A 15568-nucleotide genomic window follows, 5' to 3' on the forward strand; every position below is an offset into this window, starting at 1 on the left:
GAATCGTGTGTTGGGTTCGTGGATGGCTGGTGTTGAGGATATAACCCCGCGATATAACCCGCCCTAATAGGGTCTGGTCAAGCCATTGGCAACTCTCGAAGCTGGGCCTCAGATAGGCCATAATGACCAAGATGTAGAATCAAAAGGGCGGCTCACCAGATGGGCCGGCTTAGGGCCCGTAGCCAGAAGGCGGCAGGCGGCCAGGAGATGTAAGCTGCCATATGATGACTTGTCTTATAAGGCAAGATGACTTAGAGTAGGGCTCGGGCACGGATCGTAACTCGACCCGGACTCTTGTAAGCTGGAGGTCTCGACCTGTATATAAAGGCGAGTCCCTGGCACAAAATATGACAAGTTACAACCAATCGATAGCTAGGTCAAGCGAATCTGCTCCCTTGTAATCAATACTCAAGCAATAAGCAACAAGAGTAGGAGTAGGATTTTACCTCCACCGTGAGGGGCCCAACCTGGGTAAACTCGTGTCTCTTATCCCGCTCAACCCCGACAAGTTAATCACCGTTGTGATGCCCTCGCGTCTAAGTCCTTTCAGTAGGACATTTGCCGTGACAAAACCACGACAGCTGGTATGATTTTCTCCTAGAACGTCTTACTCGTGCGGCAGGGGGGGGGGGGGGGGGGGGGTGCCAGATCTGGGGTTCGATGGCGTGTCTGGGGTGTTGCCCCGGTCTGATTTGTTCAACGGCAATGGTTTCGTCTTTGGTGAGCCACCTTGAAGGTCTGCAAGGCTGCATATCAGCGATGGAGCCACGTCGAGCTTCGGTGAGGAGGTGATATGTCGTGTTTCCTTTGGTGGCTGCTACGATGATGCCAGAGGAATGTGATGGGCGTTCATGTCAAGCTCAGAGGTTTTTTTGGTTTTGACTGCAATTTTATTTCTTGGTCGGTATTTCTTTATGCAAAGGCTAGTGTTCTGTTGTTTTTTAGTTTTATCAGGTTGATATATTCATGACTTGTATTATTATCCTTATTGTATAAATGAGACATGTATTACCATGAAAAAAAGTAAACCTATTTGTTCATGAAGCTACGCACGTACTCCAACAATGGAGTATTTCAATGTTTACCAACGCAAATGCGTACCATACTCCCAGTAATTGCTCCTTTCATGTAATTTTTCGAACACTACTTGCTCTTTTCATTTTGTTTGAGGTGATTTCCAGCGTTCGTAGTTTGTGTTCGTACAGAACCCTTGAGGGACGCATTGCGAGCTGCGTGCCCGCTTTTCACCGGTAAGTAAAAATTCAGCGCCTAGCCGAGCATGGCACGGATGCACGCGGAAAATGAGCGGAGGCCAGAGCTCCCCTGTTCCCCTCCGGTTTTAAGGGCTCGGCCGATCTGAATTCGAATGTGCCGGCGAGCACACGCCAACGCCATCAACCATTCTTAAATTGCCACTCAAAACGTACGTGGTTGCTTGCGGCGTCATAGCATGCATTCCACGCAACCAACTTTTTCTTCAGCAAAGGAAGGAAATGACAACTTCACCGGGGCAAATAATATCTCGCACATAAGGCGAAATAGCGTGGTCACGCATGTCCAGAGTTGGTTGTGGCCCGGCCCACGTACGCGTTTTGTCTACCATATTTTTCCTGCATTTTTGTCACACGGTTCGAATTTGTCTTCAATTGTTTCCTTTGTTTCTTGTTTTCTTTTAGTTATTTACTGGGTTTTTATTTTATTTTTTTGTTCTTTTTATTCTAGGTTATCTAGCTTCGTGATATTTTCTAGCTTTAAGTTTTTTCTTTTCATGTTTAATTTTTTTTGTCAATTTTGCCTTTTCTTTATGTAATTCATGAACAATTTTTTAAGTTATGACTTTTTAAATAGTTAATGAACATTTTAAGTAAAGAATATGAATGTAATTAAAATTTATGAAAAATTAACAAAACACATGCAATTTTCTAAATTAATGAATATTTTCCAAATATTCCGTGAACATTTCTAAAATTCATGAATATTTTCAAAACTTGTGTTCGTGTTTGAAAAGATCACGAGCATGCATTTGGTTGGCTCGCTTAAGACTTGGTGCAGAAAAAAGATACCTCTTCAACAACAACTACATCATCTTGAACAACAAATTGCAAACATTTAAGAAAAAGCACTCCACTTACAGGACCACAGAAAGGCGGAACAACTTACTACTACCTATTAGAATATAATGACCAAGCTTATTCAATTTTACAAGCAAAAGGGGAAGAAACATTGCGACGGAGTCCTAAATTAGAGGGTGCTCGACATGTCAGTTGCCCGTCCATGGGTTGGGTCAAGGATCCTCCTAAGCTTATCACTGTTGGGCTTCGTTCTTCTGGGTCAGGAGCATCAAGAAGGAATAACACGAAGACTTAGTGTATACTCCAAGGCGTAGAGATAGTCCTCGGCACATTTGCCCCTTAGATACAACCGACATTGTGTAAACCCTAGACATCCTCGGCGTCTATACAAGCCGAGGTGCCAGGGTCATAGAGGCATATACACATCCGATCTCATGGTAGATCACTTGTACTTGTACCCCATCCATAATCAATAGAACAAAGCAGGACGTAGGGTTGTACCTCTTCGAGAGGGCCTAAAGCCGGGTAAACATCGTGTCCCTTGTATCCTTGCTACCATCTAGCGAAGACTACCAGATCGGGACCCCCACCCGAGATGTTGGATTTAGCTCCGACACATTGGGCGACAAAAGGTGACAAAAACACTAAATATTTTCATGTTTTTGTCCTCAAAAGAAGGAGGAGGAACATGGTAGTTTCCTTAAATAATTCTCAAGGGAACACCACTCTCGATCTAGAGGAAATTGCTCAATGTTTTATTAACTATTTCAAACATAGTTTCACTTCCACTAATTCTACCAATTTCCATAATGTTTAAGGGTTTTAATGCAGGTTACATCCAGGACGAGTTTACTAACTCAATACCACAAAAAGAGGAGATCTAGGATATTCTAAAGAACATAAGAAGTGACACCTCTCTAGGTCCAAATGTGCTCGGTGTTGCTTTTTATATGGCTGCACAACAATTGATTGGAGATGACATTGCGGGATTAATTCAAAATTTCTACTGTCATGGTACATTGATGTCTACTACGCAAGCTTCTTCTTGCAGATTCATGTTGGGCCTCCAAGCGCAGAGTTTTGTAGGACAGTAGCAAATTTCCCTCAAGTGGATGACCTAAGGTTTATCAATCCGTGGGAGGTGTAAGATGAAGATGGTCTCTCTCAAACAACCCTGCAACCAAATAACAAAGAGTCTCTAGTGTCCCCAACGCACCCAATACAATGGTAAATTGTATAGGTGCACTAGTTCGGCGAAGAGATGGTGATACAAGCGTAATATGGAATATAGATAAAGGTTTTTGTAATCTAAAAATATAAAAACAGCAAGGTAGCAAGTGGTAAAAGTGAGCGAAAACGGTATTGCAATGTTTGGAAACAAGGCCTAGGGTTCATACTTTCACTAGTGCAAGTTCTCTCAACAATGATAACATAATTGGATCATATAACAATCCCTCAACATGCAACAAAGAGTCACTCCAAAGTCACTAATAGCAGAGAACAAACGAAGAGATTATTGTAGTGTACGAAACCACCTCAAAGTTATTCTTTCTGATCGATCTATTGGGCTATTCCTATAAGTCTCACAAACAGCCCTAGAGTTCATACTGAAATAACACCTTAAGACACACATCAACCAAAACCCTAATGTCACCTAGATACTCCAATGTCACCACAAGTATCCGCGGGTTTGATTATACGATATGCATCACACAATCTCAGATTCATCTATTCAAACAAACACAAAGAATTTCAAAGAGTACCCCAAAGTTTCTACCGGAGACTCAAGACAAAAACGTGTGCCAACCCCTATGCATAAGTTCACAAGGTCACAGAACCCGCAAGTTTATCACCAAAACATACATCAAGTGGATCACGTGAATATCCCATTGTCACCACAGATAAGCACATGCAAGACATACATCAAGTGTTCTCAAATCCTTAAAGACTTAATCCAATAAGATAACTTCAAAGGGAAAACTCAATTCATCACAAGAAGATAGAGGGGGAGAAACATCATATGATCCAACTATAATAGCAAAGCTCGCGGTACATCAAGATCGTGCCATATCAAGAACACGAGAGAGAGAGAGAGAGAGAGAGAGAGAGAGGGAGAGAGAGAGATCAAACACATAGCCACTGGTACATACACTACTAGAAAAAGGCTTACTAGTGGCGCACCAGTTTTGCCTACTAATGGCGCACTACTGGTGCGCCACTAGCATCACGCCACTAGTAATTTTTACTAATGGCGCACCGCTGGTGCGCCATTAGTATCTGGTACTCTAATGGCGCACCGGGCAGTGCGCCATTAGTATAGGCCACGGTGCGCCATTAGTATGCCTCCCAGGGGGCCATATATACCCATGTGCTTTGCCATACTAATGGCGCACTGCAGTGTGATGCGCCATTAGTATCCTACTAATGGCGCATCACCCAGCAGTGCGCCATTAGTACCCTCTGGCATACTAATGGCGCACTGCTCTGGGATGCGCCATTAGTATCCTTTGGCATACTAATGGCGCACGTTGGCGTGATGCGCCATTAGTATGTATATTAGGGATTATTATTTTTTTCTTTTCTGATTTTTGCACAGATTACAAAATATATTATTGGATAGAAAATAAGCAGCAGGACACAACAACAGCAGATTCATCGAATACAATAGAAGATTAGTCTCCGAATACAATTCATCATATTAGTCTCCGAATTCAAAAGACCGAACGAAGATAGAACATTACAAGTCTCGAGACCGCGAGTAGCGAGTTTGTCTTCACATTACAAGTCGATATCGATCATCTAAACTACCATCACATAGAAGAGAGATGCGGTCATCACGATGAGCATCATCGCGATGAAACTGGTCTTCATCCGGTTCCTCCAACGCTCCCTCCTCTCTCCCGCTAGATAGTGCGCGTATCTAGATTCCGCCTCCGCCCTAGTGGTGTACCCTTTGTAACTGTTACCGCTGAAACGGTGAACCTGTCTCCGACACTCCTCCCAGTCGTCGTAGACTCCGGGAACCTTACCCTTGTACACGACATACGACGGCATCTCTATGCACTAGCCAAACAACAGACAATACATAAGCAATATATAAGTATGCAACAAAAGGATCGGAAGAGAAAAGCAAGACATCCATAGCACGATTCATGGTCCTACTAACAAATAGCATCGATGACATCTAAGTTGAACGACTGTCCAAACCAAAGAGACATACAAGTTCACTACAGTTTAATTACAACATGAGCTAATGAATGTTTCAGAACTACACATAGCATCACAACTTTCGACTCGACTCATGGGACCGGAGCGTGGATGAAGCCGCCGTCTGTCGTGATGGTCATGAAGTCGTGGGCGTTGTCAGCCTGCATTTGTAGCGTTGTGTCTATCTCGCTGTTGGACGGTTGAAATTTGAGATAGAACTGCCCCGAGGTACGAAGGACATCTTGATGGATGATTTCTGCAAACTCCGACTGGATGCGAAAGAATTCTTGTCGGATGTCCGCGTCCTGGATTGCCCCCAAGCTTGCGGCCCAATCTTTGAGATTATTTGGTAGGAGAAGGTGATTATGGTCCCGCACGATCGCCCGCATGTGATGGAGGGCGTAGTAGGCATCCTTCTGACCGCCAGGCGGCTGCTTGACGCAGGGGAACGTCGTATTGTGGGTGAACACGTGCCTGCCGTACCTACGAACTGGCCTCTTAAAGGTGCCTCCAGATGCGGCGTAGCCGGGGAGAGCATCATCAAGAACTTTCTTGATATTTGTGTAGTCTATCTTGGAGTCACGGTCCGGGTCGAGATACGTGGCCATGGAATATTTCGGGCTTAAGAGGATGAGTGTGCAATGTGTGTCACTGCACAGAACACGGAATGTTAGAAAAAAAAGAACGATCGAAATCTAAGAAATCATATGTTACGGGGCGGTTAGGAGATGACTTACTCGGGAAAGTAAGGCACGAGGAAGTTATCCTTATCTGGGTTTGCCAGAATGACGCCTTCGAGGTGTGAACTCACGACTTGCCGGTCCCCAGCGCTGCCCAAGATCTTGGCACGCATGTAGAAGGGGTCGACTATCACAATGTCCGGGGTCTAGTCTTTAATGATCCGCATCTCCATACTCAGCGAAAACAGCCGAACGAAGGTGTAGTGCAGCGGATGAAGGTTAAGCATAGCAAAGATGTCATCAAATCGCAGGACGATCGTACCCCCGACGGCGCTATCCACAAAGCCCTTGCCCTCTGGCACCTTGGCCACGAAAACCGGGTATGCCACATCATTCTCTCTAAGACGCCGCTTCTACAAAGAAAGAACACTGTCATGCAGACTCCGCATAGCACCGGTTGCAGCATTGAGCATATTTGTCGGTAGCATCGGCCTACCCGCCACATGCACCCTCCTCGAGATATCCTTAGGTGAAGGTGGTCCGTCCTGAGCACGGATCGTACTCGGTGCCGGTTGGCTCGCACGGGCGCCCTTGTTAGTCTTTCGTTTCCATCCCTTCTTCTTGATCTGCTGTAATGGGATCGAGTTCTGCTCACAGACCGCCTTCTTGAGCGTGTTGGGGCTGATAATATTTGGCACCTCAGCTATCTGAGGCTCGGTGAAGGCGGCAGCTGGAGGCGTCTCCTGAGAACTGAATGCCAGACGACGCCTGTTGCAATTGGGTTTCTCCGCCGTACCAGCTAGATCGCGGTCGTCTTTTTGAGGGTTGGGTTCTTGAGAAGGAGGCCCGCAGAACTCGTCACCGTACCCATGCTCGGCAAAGTACTTATCGACGTTGGTAAATGTACCGTCGTCGTCGTCGTCGTCCGGATCCTGTGCCATATGCATGTTCGGATCCTGTGCCATAGGGATGTCCGGCAGGTCCGGTAGCGTTGCGGCGTTCTTGCCATGGCTTGGCGCTGGCACGACTGGCGGTCTTGTCTGTGGGGTGGTGTCCCCCGCCCCCAAACGAATCTGGCTCTTCGGCCAAAGCAGGGGCCAGCTTACACAGGCGCCGAGGGTCATCACATCATCTTCGTCGGCCCCAGCGGGTCGAATCGGAGGTAACAACTCGTCGCAGCCTGGCAGTACCCGAACCAGTTCAACCCTATAGAAGGTGGGTGGCATCGGATTACCGTGGAACACGCGGTTGCCCGGTTGAACGATTCTGCCCTTGGCGACATCGACCAACTCGTCGCCCACGAAGTGCAGGAGAGTGCAAGGAACATCGGTGGCGCCCTGCGAAAACATGTAGGGCGTCAGGGATGCCCAGTCAAAGGCAAGGAGATGAAGTCATCGGCCGAGAGGCTTAGTTACCGTGATGCCGTTGAGCTCGGCTAATGTCGAGGCACCGCCAACGGCGGGCGTGCGCGTGCAACTGACGGAGGGGCCGCTTGCTGGCGAGGTGCCGGCCGGCGTACACCCAGGTGCATTAAGCTCCAATGCCCGTGCCGGCGCCGGAGACACGAATACCGCCTCCGCCGGAGACACCAATGGCGCCGCCTGCGCGTTGTGCGAGTTGCTGGCCATGAAGCTGGGAACCGGGGGAGGCCCCTGTTGGCCGCCCGCAATCCACGTCGTCAGCCCCTGAATCAAGGTAGGCACAATGGCGGTGAGCGTCGTTCCCAGTTGTTGTTGCACTTGCTCTTGGACAATCTCCGGAATCCGCGCCACTTGTGCCTTGAGTTCTCGAACCTCGCGCGACTGGCTTTCCGAGCTGGTCTTTTTCTCCTTTCGCCCACCAGCGGTATAGTATGACGACCATTTTGTGGGCAAGCCTTTGCCGGCCACACGACCAGCTGACGACGGCTTACTGAGCTTATCCTTGTTTTTCATTACGTTCAACGCCCTATTTAAAGGGGTGTCAAAAGGGGAGCTCTGAGATGACCCCGCGCTACTGCTTTCAGCCTCCTGCGAAAGGAATGTGAACCATTTAGAAATTTGGCTTCATTAACTAGAATGCAACCATATATGTAGCTAATTACGCGGGGGTGTATTCCTTACCAGAACTTTCTCAAGCGCCTTGGTCTTCGGATCCGTGGTAAGCTCCTTTGTTACCGGGTCCTCCTTGTACCGGGCCCTGACAAAGTTCCTGGTCTGCTTGTCAGGGAATTTCTCGAAGCGGGGCGGTAGGCCTTGCTCGGCACGCTCCGTGTCCTCCTTTTCCCATATGGGCTCCGCCACTCTATAACCGCCGGGACCGAGTTGGTGGACCCCTAAGTTCAACTGCCGCATTTCTTTCCCCCACTGACTTGATTCGGAGGTTGCGCTGCTCTCGCACTTGATCTTGAACTCCTTGTAGTCATCTTCGCTCATCAAAGGATATTTCGCCTTGATCTTCTCATAACTATCACCTTTTTCAATCATTGCCTTCACCGTGCTTCTCCATGTAGACAGGGCCGTGCTCATCCTCATGAGGGCGGCACTGTTCACTTTATTCCCTGAGAGGCGTGTGTTTGCAAACTCATTGGGGAACTTGTATCGTTCGTGCAGCTTCGTGAAGAGGAGGCAGCGCAAATTCCCTCAATCCTTATGCCTTAGGTTCTCGGTGTTGATCGAGACGGTGCTCCGGAGAATGCACCCGAGCTGAACCGAGTACCCCTTGACTACATGTTTGGGCGCCGTTGGATGCCCGTCGGAGTTCACTTCAGTAAATTCCTCCTTGACGGTGCCGAGCATGTTCGGGCGCCGGTCCTTCCGTTGCCTCTTCGGTTGGCTGCCATCTGTGCGTGCGCCGCCATCATCAGTGGTGGCATCCTCGGCGGCACCATCAGTGGTGTCATCCCCGACGCCACTAGGGGTTGTGTAGTCAGGATCGGTGTCTTCCGCGGCGTCCTCATAGCGGTGAGGTTCTTCCTCCATCTCCTGGGACAGCTCCCAGAATTGCTTGCCGCCCGAACCGCCGGCCTCATCATTGTGGGCCATGTTTCGCTCTAAATAGGAAAAAAGTTTGGTCAAAAAGTTGGTTATTGTCAAGGAACAAGATCATGGTCTCATCATTTAGGGTTTGTCGACACCGAGGCATCCTAAAAGCTAATCTTTTATCATTTAGGGTTTGTCGACGCCGAGGCACCCTAAAAGCCTAAGCGTACATCATTTAGGTTCTCATCGACACCGAGGCACCCTATAGAAGCCAAGGTTTCATCATTTAGGGTTTGTCGACGCCGAGGCAACCTAAATGCTAAGTTAAGTTTTCATCATTTAGGGTTTATCGATGCCGAGGCACCCTAGGTTGGGGCTAATCACTTGGCACTAATCACTTGGCTCTATTGCCACCTATGTTGGGTTTATCATCTAGGGTTTATCGATGCTAAGGAGAATTCTAAGTTGGGCGTAATCACTTGGCTCTATTGCCACCTATGGTTTAATGCAGCAAGAATGGCGGGGCAGTCGATCCTACTTAACTAAGTACTAAGATACCCCGGCCCATGCATTAGTCGCAAGTACCCCATATGTCCTATTTTTAGCAAAGTCATGCTAAATCTCATAGGGAAAATTTCAGCATGACCTTTGCTGAAAATAGGACATATGGAGTACCCGAATTTGCCGGAACGGAAGTTAATCGACATTCCAGCAAACTCAAGGGCCTCTCGGGGTACCTGCAAATTCATCACGACACAATGGTCGGAGACAAAACATGATGGGCAGGCCAAATACTCATGTCACAAGTAATTCAGAGGCATCACAATAAAGCAACACCCTGCACTAGCCTAAAAACAAGTGAAGTTTCACCCATATAAGAACAACTTTATAAAATAAGAGAAGTTGCTAAATTTTTTGTATCCTTCATACACACTGGAGTACAATGCTTTGTAATGTTCCATCGTCATTACAGAAATCCAAGAAACACATGGTCTTGAGGATATTCTTTATGACTGATTGTTTCAGTTTTACATGCAGATTTTGACCAAAAAACACATGGTCTTTTGAACAGTTTTCAGTTTGGACAGAATACTGAAAACTACAGTTTGGACAGAATTCCTAACACTTTGGTCTTCTAGTTACAAAACAAAACTGACATAATTCTAGATGCCATAACTGAATTTTCCTTTGGCATCTAAAAACTGACATAATTTGGATAATTCTAGACCAACTGGCCTCTGTGAATGTCTAGTTCATTTTCCAACATATGAGATGAAGATCTAAGTGCTCAGCTACTTGATAGTGTTATAGGATATAATATAAATGAAAATTAATTTTAAGACAGAAAAATAATAATTTCGGTGACCCCTGCCAATACAACTAAAGAATATGACAAGAAAATAACTAGAGTATAAGTTGGCAGTAATTTTGCTAAAAAAAATTGCATACAAACTAAAGAATATGACAAGAAAATAACAATATACACTTTTTGCTAAATTTGGAGTTACTTCCTATAACAGTGATGATGACAGAGTAGTGTAAAGTATATTCTCCTAGCAGTATGTTCCATCTTGTAAAAGAAAAGGAAAGAAAAATTGTTTTCTAGGCATAAAAAAGAGACCTTTTACAGTACAACAAGTTATTTTGGACCGTATATTTTTTTGATCTAGTGACCCAGATTTGCTAATACTACACCAACAATTGTTTTCTAGGCTAATACTACATCAAGCAAGCAGAGTGTTGAATGATGGTGACAGAGCTCTAGAGTTCACATGACACTTCCATTAGTTCATAGCAGTAGCACAGAGGAAGGAGGAAGGAGGAGAGGTACCTGGTCGTCGGAGGGGTCGGGGTCGGGGTCGGGGCTGCGGTCGAAGGAGAGCAGGGGCCGGTGGCGGAGGACGGCAGGGGCAGGCGGGATGGGCGCGTCGGGGCCGCGCTCGCCGGCTGCTGCAGGGGCCGGAGGAGGCCCTCGCTCGTCGGAGGGAGGAGGAGAGGAGAGGAGCGGGCGGCGCGCGCTCGGCCGATCCCGTTCGGGGGGCGCGGGGGCGGCGGGGGTGGAGTCCCGCGGGGGTCGGGGCGGCGGCGTTGAGGCAGCGCAAGAGCACAGCGGCTGACAGCGTGCAGGCGCGGCGGACGGAGGGGACGGAGCAAGGGGGCGGCGGCGTACGGTTGGGGTCGAGGAGTGGGGGATCTGGCGAGCGAGGGAGGGAGGGAGGCGACAGTGCGAGGGGAACAAGTATGTCTATTCTAATGGCGCACCTCCCCCTGGTGCGCCATAAGTACGTCAACTCTAATGGCGCACCTCCCCCTGGTGCGCCATTAGAATTTGGTTTTACTTACTAGCCCGACTGGTCAGGTTATATCCCACCTAACCCTATCTCCATCAGAACACGCCCACTAGCCCGACTGGTCAACACGCAGCACACACACTAGGAGGTCCTGGGTTCGATTCCTAGGCTCCCCAATTTTTATTTTTATGCATTTAAAATACTATTTGATATTTATTTGTGTTTAAATATGTTCAAACTTGTTTAAATCATAACAGTAATAATTTTTTATGCTTTTTTTTGCAAATTTAGTTGCATTCATTTGTGACGGTGGAGCGGGCCGGGGAGGGTGCGGGGGAGAGGGTGCGGGGGGTCGTCGGCGACGGCCGGTGGAGCGGGGGAGGGTGCGGTGGGTCGTCGGCGACGGTGGAGTGGGGGAGGGTGCGGGCCGGGGGTCGGCGGCGGCGGCCGGTGGAGCGGGGGAGGGTGCGGGGGGTCGGCTACAATCGAGAAATACAATCGAGTGTCCATGAAATTTAAAAACATTCATGAGTTCAAAAAGTGCCCATGAAATACAATCGAGAAATGAAGGCTACAATTTAAATACAATCGATCTTAGCTAGCTATCTGTTCACAATCTTCTTGCCCTTATTTTTCGTAAATGGAGTTCTTCTCTTGAACGGACGTCCTTTAGGTAGGGTGGTCCTGCTTCTTCTTGTGGTGTATGCTAATACTTCATCGTCGTCGTCATGTTCCATCTTCGGGTTGCCGTACTTGTCGAAGTCTTGCTCATTGGCGACTCCATCCATTCCGATGATCTTCCTTTTGCCTCTCCTCACGACAACACGACTGGGCTTTGATGGGTCGGTAATGAAGAAGCATTGGTCCACTTGGAAGCCAGTACCCATGGCTCATTTTTCGCGGTGACGTTCGCGCCTGCGGTCTTGGATTTGGCTTCGGGTATAACCATGGTGGTGAAATACCGGTCTTCTTTTATGACGCTCTTGGCCCATCTGACACAGAACATCGGGACCTTCTCTCCAGCGTAGCTCAGCTCCCAGATCTCCTCGATCCTTCCGTAGTATCTATCCTTGTCGTTACCGGTGTAGGATTCCATCGTTACCCCGGAGTTCTGATAACCATCGCTCTTCATGTCCTTGTCCTCGGTGTAGAATGTGTAGCCGTTGATATCGTACGCCTCATACGTCATCAGGTTGTGCTCGGCGCCCTGTGAAAAGGCGAATATGAGTTGTTCTTCCGCGGAAGAATCCTCATGTAAAGGGTACGACAGAAGCTTCTGCTTGAACCAACGCGTGAAACATGAGTTGTGCTCTTTGATTATATCTCCGTCTGTCCTCTGTTGGCCTCGGTCATTGTACGTCTTCTCAGTAAACGTTTTGTGCTCTACCACCCAAGGATCGACCACGTCTATGTGTTGTAGCGCGACTAGGTTTGCTCTTTCAAAGTCGGCGAGTCGACCATCGAAGTCGACATGCATTTCGCGGCGACCCTCACGGTGACCCCATCCAGCGAGCCTACCGAGGTGCCTGTTGACGGGCAGACCAACGGGGTTCTCGATGCCTAGATAATTCGTGCAGTAGGAGATGCACTCTTCGGTCAGAAAGCCCCTGGCTATGCTTCCCTCTGGACGTGACATGTTGCGAACGTATCCTTTGATGACACCATTCATCCTTTCGAACGACATCATGCTGTGCAGGAACGTCGGCCCGAGTTGGATGATATCCTCCACGATATGGACCAGCAGATGCACCATAACGTCGAAGAATGCGGGAGGGAAGTACATCTCAAGCTCGCATAGTATCACCACGATCTCTTCCTGTAGCCTTCTGAGTTGCCTCACGCCAACCGACTTCCGAGAGATGACGTCGAAAAAGTTGCATAGGCCAAATAGCGTTTCACGGACGTGCGCGTCCATGATCCCACGGATTGCAACTGGAAGTATCTGCGTCATCAGCATGTGACAGTCGTGAGACTTCATCCCGCTGAACTTCTGCTTCACTAGGTATCTGCTTATCTTCCCCGCGTAACCATAAGGAAGTTTTACTCCTACGAGGCAGGTGAAAAACTGATCGATCTCCTCCTGACTTAGAGTGAAGCACGCGGGAGGGAAGTCATTTCCGGTCTTCTTGGCCTTTTTGCCTTTGCGACGACTTTCCGTGTCCTGCTTCGCCTCATCATCATCATCATCATTAGCGTGAAGCTCCTCCCTGATGCCCATTGATTTCAAGTCTGCCCTTGCTTTCGGCCCATCTTTGGTCCTCTCTGGCATGTTGAGCAGGGTACCAAGCAGACTCTCGCACACGTTCTTCGTGATATGCATGACATCAAGGCTGTGATTCACACGGTGGATCTTCCAGTACGGCAAGTCCCAGAAAACAGACCTCGTTTTCCATAGCTTCAGCAGTGGCTCTGGCGCCTTTCGCTTCTTTCCCGGCTCTGGCGCCTTTTGCTTCTTTCCCGGCAGTGGGCAATCTTTCCAATTTTTCAACAGCTCGTCTATTTCCTCGCCGCTCCTCGTACGCGGGCGTCTTCGGGGTTCGGTTTCACCATCGAACAGATCCTTGCGTTTCCTCCACGGGTCATCGTCGCGAAGCCACCTTCGATGTCCCATGAACACGGTTTTCGAAGACCCGGGATCTCTATCTAGCTGGCGATACGTTGTGTCATCCATGCACCTGACACATCCAGAAAATCCGTGGACCACCTGCCCCGCGAGATATCCGAAACCGAGATAGTCGTGCACCGTCGTGAGCAGTGCGGCTCTCATAGGGAAATATTCTTTCTCTGCGGCGTCCCACGTATTGGCTGGCGTTTTCCACAGCGTGTCTAGCTCCTCTTCCAGCAGCCCCAGATACAGATTGATGTCGTTCCCTAGTTGTTTCGGCCCTTCAATTAGCATACTCATGTGAATGTACTTCCTCTTCATGCACAACCAGGGGGGAAGGTTGTACATCCACACAAACACAGGCCAGGTGCTATGTGTGCTTCTCTGGCTGCCAAATGGATTGACTCCATTGGTGCTCGCGCCCAGCACGATGTTCCTTGGATCGTTCCCAAATTCTGGGTGTTCGAAGTTCAACGCTTGCCACTGGCTCCCATCCTTAGGGTGACTCAGCATCTTGTCTTTTTTATTTATCTCCGGATCATTTGCGTCATCTTCTCGCTTCTTCTCCTCCCTATCCGCGTGCCAACGCAGGAGCTTTGCTACCTTAGGGTCCGCGAAATACCGCTGCAGACGAGGAGTGATCGGAAAGTACCACACCACTTTTCAAGGAGCTTTCTTCCTCTTCTTGTATCGAGTGACGCCGCACACCAGACATATGGTAGACTCCGTGTGCTCGTCCCGATAAATGATGCAATTGTTCATGCACACATGGTATTTCACGTGCGGTAAATCCAGAGGACACACGATTTTCTTCGCCTCCTCGAAACTGGTCGGGCACTTGTTCCCCTTGGGAAGACGTTCGTGCCAGAATGACATGTTCTCGTCGAAGCATGCGTCGGTCATTTTGTGCTTTACCTTCATCTCCAGAGCCATGAGCGTTACTTTCAGGCGGGTATCCTCGGGCCTGCATCCTTCATACAATGGAGTAACCGCGTCTATCTCCAGTTGATCCAGCTTGGCTTTCTCTCGGGCGGCAGCTCTTGCGTTATCCGTCTGCTTGAGAAGCAGCTCTTGAATATGAGGGTCCTGCACCCAGCCCATCGATGGTCCATCGTCGTCTGCTCCGCCGGCATCTTCATCTTCATGATCATGCCCTTCGTCTGCTCCCGCATCTTCCTCATCATCATGTCCGGCATCTTCTACATGATGACTGTGTACAGCATCACCGTCGTGATCATGTCCTGGAGATTCTTCGTCTTCTCGCCCGCCCGAGCCGCGGTGGTTGTCTTGCTGCCCATCCTCATTTCTTGCCCGTCCCCCATGGACGACTTCATAGTCATCTTCATCACCTTGCCACCGATAGCCATCCATGAAACCACGCAAGAGCAGGTGGTCCCGCACCTGCCCGGAATCCGGGTCCGCAATAAGGCTCTTCAGCTTGCATCTTCGACACGGACATCTTATCTCCGTCTCGTTCTTTTCAAGCATCTCGGCCTTCACGGAGCTCAAAAACCTATTCACGATGCCTTCGGTCATCGTGCGGACCATGGTCACCTGCGGGGTAGAGCAAAACGATATTTTAGAACCAAGAAAAAATTTGGCATGACTTTCCCTAAAAATAGGACCAAAAAGAATGCATAGTGCCAAAATTCTCGCCGAAACGGAAATGAATCAACATTCCGGCAAAATATTGGCAACTATCGCATTTCAAATACCGGTACCTGCAAACACAAACATATATGCAACACCACAA

The sequence above is a fragment of the Aegilops tauschii genome, chromosome 7 (genome assembly GCF_002575655.3).
Source record: "Aegilops tauschii subsp. strangulata cultivar AL8/78 chromosome 7, Aet v6.0, whole genome shotgun sequence".
In the NCBI taxonomy this organism is placed as follows: Eukaryota; Viridiplantae; Streptophyta; class Magnoliopsida; order Poales; family Poaceae; genus Aegilops; species Aegilops tauschii.